At 32.3% G+C, this 6,934-nt stretch overlaps 1 long non-coding RNA gene across 1 annotated transcript; it reads right to left on the bottom strand.

Annotated features, from left to right (window-relative positions):
* Positions 1-1,639: 1,639 nt before the first annotated feature.
* LOC129909066 (uncharacterized) lies at positions 1,640-2,528 on the bottom strand. Its single transcript, XR_008771396.1, has 2 exons — positions 1,882-2,528; positions 1,640-1,816 (listed from the first exon to the last, which is right to left on the bottom strand). It is a non-coding gene; the product is annotated as an uncharacterized LOC129909066 (long non-coding RNA).
* Positions 2,529-6,934: the final 4,406 nt, after the last annotated feature.

Raw genomic sequence — 6,934 nt, 5'->3', positions numbered from 1 at the left:
ATTTTTGCCATTTCTGATGCAACGCTATTGTACTTTTGCTCTTAATTGAACGAAAGATATGCTGTTCAACGGTTTTGAACATTTTTCAAAAAAAGTGCATCAAAAGCATTTTTACCATTTCTGATGCAATGCCATTGCATCTTAGCTCAACGAAAGAATTGCCGTTGAGCTGTTTTAAACATTTTCGAAAAAAGTGCATCTAATGCGTTTTTTACCATTCTTGATGCAACGCCATTGCATTTTTGCTCCTAACTCAGGGCAAGAACTACCGTTGAGCTGTTTTGAACATTTTTGAAAAAGAAGTGCATCTAATGCATTTTTACCATTCTTGATGCAACGCCATTGCATATTTGCTCCTAACTCAGGGCAAGAACTACCGTTGAGCTGTTTTGAACATTTTTGAAAAAAAGTGCATCTTATGCATTTTTACCATTTCTGATGCAATGCCATTGCATTTTTGCTCTTAACTTAACGAAAGAAATACCGTTAAGCTGTTTTGAGCATTTTTGAAAAAAAATGCGTCTAATGCATTTTTACCCTTTCTGATGCAACGCCATTGCATTTTTGCTCCTAACTCAACGAAAGAATTACCGTTGAGCTGTTTTGAACATTTTTGAAAAAAAGTGCATCTAATGCATTTTTACCATTTCTGATGCAACGCCATTGCATTTTTGCTCCTAACTCAACGAAAGAATTACCGTTGAGCTGTTTTGAACATTTTTGAAAAAAAGTGCATCTAATGCATTTTTACCATTTCTGATGCAACGCCATTGCATTTTTGCTCTTAACTCAACGAAAGAATTACCGTTGAGCTATTTTGAACATTTTTGAAAAAAAGTGCATCAAATGCATTTTTACCATTTCTGATGCAACGCCATTGCATTTTTGCTCCTAACTCAACGAAAGAATTACCGTTGAGCTGTTTTGAACATTTTTGAAAAAAAGTGCATCTAATGCATTTTTACCATTTCTGATGCAACGCCATTGCATTTTTGCTCTTAACTCAACGAAAGAATTACCGTTGAGCTGTTGTGAACATTTTTGAAAAAAAGTGCATCTAATGCATTTTTACCATTTCTGATGCAACGCCATTGCATTTTTGCTCTTAACTCAACGAAAGAATTACCGTTGAGCTATTTTGAACATTTTTGAAAAAAAGTGCATCAAATGCATTTTTACCATTTCTGATGCAACGCCATTGCATTTTTGCTCCTAACTCAACGAAAGAATTACCGTTGAGCTGTTTTGAACATTTTTACCATTTCTGATGCAACGCCATTGCACTTTTGCTATTAACTCAACGAAAGTCTCGCTAAATGAGAAAAATGCAGTTGATATGTCTCTTAACAATTTGCCAATATTTCTTTTACAGTTAACTCTTTCTTTAATCATCCATATGAAATCGATTACCAATATCGATATTTTGTTTAGTAAAGACCCAAACCTAATTTTGGTGAATCGATTTTTTGTTTTTTTTAAATCTTACAATTCACAGCCACTTATTGCCAAAAGTAGTACCTAAGCAGCAATTTTGATGAATATTTTCAGTGTCATCGGACGAAAAAACTAAAATCGATAAATACAGCAAAAAAAAAAAAATCGATAGCAAAAATAAATTGAAAAAAAAAAGAAATCGAAATAAAAGAATTTAAATTATGGAAAATTTAATGGACAGAGCTTTTATGAGACATGTAAGTTAAATTATTTCTAATGTTGAAACAATGGTTTTTAATTATATTTAATTTTTAATATAGTTCCGCGGCAGGGAGTGGTCCAATCCAAGGACCTGGTTTGGGAGGCCCAATAATCTGGTAAGCTGAATATTAAAATGAATAAATTGTTAAAAATTTATAAAATTCATTATATTTAGAGACAAGTTACCATGCCGATACCATTGCAGCCCATCGAAATAATCGGGGATGGGCCACATGTCCTGGTAAGCCCCTATTTTTATATTTCTTGAATTTTATTTCTTGAAAATTTTGACATATTTTCTTATTTTTTCTTTTTTTTTCAAGCCGAACTTAGGAATAATATATTTCCCTCAGCAAAATGTAATTGTGACCAGGACGAGGGTGGTCAGGATTCGCAGGAGGGTCCATTTTTCGGTAAATATTGAATTTTGATATATAATTTTTTTAATAATATTTTTTATTTATTTGACAATTATTGATTGCTATGTTTTTTTTTTTTTATTTTCAGAAATATAATCTGTTTTTACAGTGGGTAAAAACTAAATTTTGGAAATTTCAGCGGTTTTTGAAGCGAAAAATGAATTCTGAGTCAATAATAACAATCGTTTGTGCGATTTGCTTTTTTATTGGCTTAAGCTTTTATTAATTAATTTATTTATTTGTTAATTTTATTTTATTTTATTAATTCATTTTCTTTTATTTTACAGATTATTGCGTTTAAATAAAACAACATCTTTTCGAGTTTTTTATTCCAGCAAACAAAATGTCTTTTATTTTACTTTTTCGTGGATATTTTTCTATATTTTATTGATATTTTCAGCTTAGGGTAATAATCTTTTCTCTACAATTAGCAGAGAAAAATATTTTAAACAATTCAATTCGAATAGTTAGGAACTGAACAAAAATATACATGTCTTCTGATTTCCAAATGGAATGGAATTGAATTGACATTTCTTGTATTGGTTTGGAAATTGTTAAAAATTTTTTTCAGCTATTTTTTTGAATACATCGATGGATGCGTAAATAAACATTGTTTATGTAAGTAAGTATCGTAGTCAAACTTGAGAAGAAAGAAAAAAACTGAATTTTTTAAAATTCTTGAGCATGATGTTAAGTTTAAGGTTTTAGATTTTATTTATTATGTTGGTGGTGATGACCTTTTGTTTATGATATGATATATTGTAGAACGGGCTTCAGGTCAAATGTTCACAATAAAACATTTTGTTTCATTTGAAAGCCGTTTCATAATATATAAGATTTTATTTATAATATAGTATTTCCAGGACCACGTATTTTTTTAGTAGGTAATACACATTGTAATTAAATGACTCACTTAAAATAGAGAATGTGGTCTCAAGTCCACTCTCTTGATTACCCAATTAGGGAGGAGTGCACCGCCGCGCGCTATATTTTGATAACAAAACTGATGAAACCATTGAGTAATCATAGTTAATTTGTATGGTTGAGGTAATGTAAAAATAAAAAGTGGTTCTAAAAAATTCCCCTGAAAACTATTCGCTCAATAGGAAAGCCTGATACCGGTTTGTTCAAGCAAAACATAGGGAGTGCCCGAAGGCTGTCTTATACCAACTTTGTTGCATTGAGGAATTTGATCCTTATTTCTGAGACCTTTATTTGTTCTCATTTAAGCCAGGGCAGGACATCCCGATAAACAATTATGCTTCTATAAAGCTTTACAGATGCTACTGTTGCTTCTGTAAAGCATTATAGGACCAAAATTGTTTGTAGGGATACGCATAGAAAGTAACCGACTTTATCTTTTTTCACCTGGTCTGAACAACTACGCGTTAGTACGTATTGTGTGGTATCGGCCAAGGTCCTGTTGACACCGCAAACAACAAACAATCCTTTCTAGGTCTTGTTTAGGTTTAAAGGACAAATCATTAGTTCTGCATGTTAGTAAAGCTTTCTTTCCGCCAATTTCTTTACGCTGATCCTTACCTATAGACAATTCATCCGCTTTTTCGTTGCCCTCAAAACCACAGTGATCAGTTTTTGAACCAGATTAGAGGATGTCATGGCCAAAGAAATTGCTTTAAAGCTGCTTGAAAATTATTTATGAAAGACATCCGATTCAACCCACACTGCATTATTTATGATGTCCTCTTCCCAGATTTTTCTCGACGGGAAGTGAATAGTTTATTTCAGAAACAGCATAAGTCCATTTTTCCCAAATTTTTTTTTTGGAGATTTCTCATTTATGTATAGTTATACATCTTCTGGAAAAAAATTAAGTATGTCAGACCCCCCCAAATACAAAAACTGAAAGAAAAGGGTTCAAAATACATAACTATATTTTTTAGGTTACTAAAAGGATTTTTAAAAAAATTTTTGTTGAAGTCGGTTGAGTCATTTATGAAATTGTAAGAAATCAAGAAAACGGTTCTATGTAAGGTACCGTTTACAACGGTTGTTTGTTTGTTTCAATGCACGAAATTTTTTGATCTTATGAGAAGTACTGTTAATTTTATTTTTTAAAAAAATAATAAAATATAAAAAATCATATAAAATTTTCTTAAAATACAAGAGTACCTACACATTAATTGTAGCCCTTAGCCTTAGCCCAAGCAAGGGTTTCTTAAAAAAAAATTCATAATCCTTAAATATACGTACCTAACTCTAAATTATAATACAATCTCTTAGCTGGAAACCTGAAGTCTTAAAAGAAAATGAATGAATACTTCAGTAATTTGATTTTAAAACTGTCATTTTTTTAACATAAAAAATCTTCTTCATCAAACTTCATCAAATTCTCATTTGTTATTCAAAGTATAATAACTCATAATGCTTCGAATTCATAAATATAATTGTGAACAAAAAACCATTAAAACTCCTCAAATTTTTAACTTTCACACAAAGTCACAAAAATAACACTGTGGGAACCGGAAAGTCTGTGCAGATGTCTGCAATCGCAAGATAATACTGGAACTCTCATAACACAATTCATGAGATTTTTGTATTTTTAAAACATTCTTTTACCCCAAATTTCATCTTAAAATTCATACCATTTTACTTCAGATTTCTTGAGAAGAACTTTTCCAAACTTCCCAGATGGCTCCCTCTAAAAAAAATTACATCCTATTAGAAATTTTAACAATCTCTCACTTCTATAGACGAACCCTTTATATACAAAATGTTGATATAAACTCACCACAAAACTATGCGAGTATAATAACGTATTTACTAGCACTTGGCCGTCTGACTTTTCGAGCCCTATAAAATCGGCTTTAAGTTGAGAACGATCTCTATTCTGCTGCATAATAATAACTAAGCCATTGACATCCGTATCGTCTGGTCTTTTTAGACGACCGGTCGTCTAAAAAGACCGGCATTCAGGCCCTTGAGATATTGCTGTGCTTTCAAAAAGTTATAAATTCAGAATTTAAATTTTCGACTTTCTCTCAGATGGGACGTAAAGGGTACGAAAATATAGGGACTCTCTGTAAATTAAGGAATGGAAGGTAAATAAAGTTTTGCAGCTCCTCTCTAACATCGCCTGGCTGTAGTAAATATGTCGATTAAATGGTCACATAGAAAAACTTTCACTGAAAAAGGAACCAAAGGCACAGCCAGAGCTCCTAGACCAGACCAAGAGAGATACGACCAGACCCCAGAACACAACTATTCCATGACTTCGACTCCGACTCCACTTAGCCCAGAGAATGATGGCTATGAAAAGGCAAAAAGGATAACATTGAAATCCTTTCGTGTGCAACGATGAATTACGAGTATACTATAAAAGGATGAAGTAGTCTCTCTTTCTCTCTACGTTGCGTTTCGGGTTCGAGTTCGGACTTTGGTCTCGGAGAGAAGGAAGTGAAGGACTTTTCGTTCATTAGATTTAGTAGCAGGAGAAAAGTGTTTGTATGTGTGTTTTCTAATGGAGTTACTCTACATTCATATGGCCTGTTTTTCTGTCCTGGTTCTATAGACGCTTTCAAAGCAAAGCATTCTGACAACCTTTTGTACTTTAGTTTCATTTCATGACTTCTGATATTTCAACGCGTATAAAGCCTTTTTCGTTCAAGTTAGTATAACCCACTAAAACCTACGACTCTCTACAAATTTCATTGGACTTGATTTCGACTTTTAGTCATGTTTCTATTCAAGAGTATTGTGTCGCATGGTTGGATTCAAGCCAAAAAAGGGATATTTGTAATAGAAGATGGAATGTTTTTTGGGTGAACCTCCTTTGCCATATCCTTGCCATGAGCACATTGAATGTGAGAGTGTCGTTGCCGTTTGTTTTTGCAAGAGGCAAAAATTGTGAATGGCTCCTCAGAGTCCGAAGCGAAGTCGTCCCCATGTCCGATTGGATGAGAATTTTGTTCCCATTGTTCATTTGTGGATTTCCTAACTTTAAGATACATTTTTTATGTGTCAGTGAAAGTCCTTTTCATGAAATGTGTACAGAAATTGTGTTGTGTTGAGGATGAAAAAAGGGTTTTTTCCTTCATTTATCTGTCCCTTGTGTGTTTGTGTGTCCGAAGAGGGACTAAAAAAGGATGTTGGATGGATTTTTGTTCTTCATCTTCTTAGATTAAGAGACAGCTATAACGAAGAAGAAGGAGCTTGCTGCGTGTTTGTTAAAATATATATATATTTTAAGCGAAAAAAAAATATAAATGGAACAAGGACGTAAAACAATAAGAATACTATACCGTATATCGTTGAACATATAGGAGGTACCTATTCTTTCTTTTTTTTTTTCTTATGGCATATTCAGGACTTTATTGTGTTCATATAAAGAGTATAAGAGTAAAGAGTGAGAGTAGATATAAAGTTTTTTCATTCAAATTGTGAGCTAAATGCATTTTACATAAATAAAACTGAAGCACTTTCACTCTTGAGCAGCAAACTGCTTGCTGCTACTGCTGCTGAATGAATGGAAAATAAAGAAAAGAGTGTATTATAGTTTGTTGGTGTTCTTATTCCTTAATTGGGATGAACAACGAGATGATAAAATATTTCTTATGTGTGACGAAGTCGTAGTCATCGTCGTTATTGTCGATGTGCTTTGTTTTGTTCATTAAATGAATACATAATACAGTTGGGTGCATTGGTTTTTTTTTTTTTTTTTTTTTTTTATTTTTAATTAATTTTTTTTTTCTATACAATGTAGAAATAAATGAGAATTTAATGGGAATTAAATGAGATTTTAATTAAATTTTTGATACTATTTTATAATTTTCATTTCGACAATCAAGCAACAAATCTGT

This window comes from Episyrphus balteatus, chromosome 2, assembly GCF_945859705.1.
Source record: "Episyrphus balteatus chromosome 2, idEpiBalt1.1, whole genome shotgun sequence".
NCBI classification, from domain to species: domain Eukaryota; kingdom Metazoa; phylum Arthropoda; class Insecta; order Diptera; family Syrphidae; genus Episyrphus; species Episyrphus balteatus.
This window is presented reverse-complemented; position numbering and strand designations above follow the sequence as displayed.